This window comes from Orycteropus afer, unplaced genomic scaffold (genome assembly GCF_000298275.1).
Source record: "Orycteropus afer afer isolate SDZICR_OR568_19922 unplaced genomic scaffold, OryAfe1.0 scaffold00118, whole genome shotgun sequence".
Classification (NCBI taxonomy): Eukaryota; Metazoa; Chordata; class Mammalia; order Tubulidentata; family Orycteropodidae; genus Orycteropus; species Orycteropus afer.
The window spans coordinates 2,592,150-2,593,649 of record NW_006921705.1 but is presented as its reverse complement, the minus strand read 5'-3'; positions in this window follow the sequence as shown (position 1 = coordinate 2,593,649).

The following is a 1,500-nucleotide window of genomic DNA, read 5'->3' as shown; positions in this document are numbered from 1 at the left end:
TGAAAACAGCAAGTGAATTTTCAATTACTCTACTTTTAATACTGTCTCAACTGATTGTGATATACAGATCTCCAAGTGAGAGGAAAGTCTCCTGAGAGTTTTTTCCTTCTAGGTGACGGGGTTTGATTTAAACTTGCAGCGATTTTAAGAGTTCTAAGAGATATTCCTCTAAGACTTAATAATGTCTGATATTTGATGGCCTCTTAAAATGCCCTATTTTGAGGTATTTTTTCCATTCTCCAAGGAGCATCTGATGAATGCATAATTGAGCAAATTTTGTTACTATTTCACAAAATAAGCCAAATGGAAAATGGATGCAGAAGAGAATCAGGAACTGAAACTCTTTATTTTGGCTTTCAAAGTGTGGTTTTGGAGAACCAGCAGAGCGCTGAAGTCAGGAGACCTCAGTTCAAGTACTGCTGTATCAGTGATTGCCCATGTGATTTTTGGGCCTTAATTTCCACCTCCTACGAAATGAGTTGGTTGCAATATGAATATCAATTATACTATGGACTGCCAGAAGAACAAACAAATTTCTCTTAGAAGTACAGCCAGACACTAAGTGAGGATGGTGAGACTTTGTCTCTCATATTTTGGACATGTTATCAAAAAGGACCAGTCCCTGGAGAAGAGCATCATGTAAAGCAAAAAAAGAGGAAGACCATCAGTGAGATAGATTGACACAATGGCTACAACCATGGGCTCAGTCATAGCAGTGATGGTGAGGATGGGTTAGGACCAGGTAGTGTTTCATTCTGTTGTACACAGGGTCTCTATGAGTCAGAACAAACATAATGGCAACCAACAACAACAAAGTTATCACCAGCAGTGCTGTTCTATGATTTGAGCATTAGGCGCCAACTTCTGTTACTTTACCATGTTTTCCTAAGACTAAAGATTTTTGTCAAATATGTCAAAAGAGGCAAATTCTTTATGTTTGTGGTGGAGTCTTGGGATCTGTACTTTTAAAATCTCCTCAGAGGTCTATGACAATCGGTTGGTTATCTGTTATAGGCAAAGCAATCCTAAGGTAAAATGGTTGTAGACCTGAAGGACCTGGTTAATACAGGAACTCATTATTGTTTATTTATTATAAAATTATTAAGTTAATATATTGCACTTACAGAAACACTAGAAAACAACTCCAAAAAAATCTAAAATCATTCATAGTAGCAGAACTTAGAGAAAACATTATATTAGCATTATTTTATGTTTATTTTTTATCTTTTTTCCTATGTAAAGGTATGACATCCAGTTACATATTTTACATATTATAAAATTAAATTATATAGCTTTCAATCCTACTTTTTGAATTTAATATACCAAGAGCATTTTTTCATCTTATGAAAACAAATAGAATTTTATTATTTTATTTGTGTGTGTGTGTGTGTGTGTATATATATGGAAGGTTGGGCAATCCTACTTCTGTAGTGATACTGCCTCGGAAACCCAAGGAGGGGTCGCTATGAGTCGGGGCCGACTCGACAGCACATAACAACA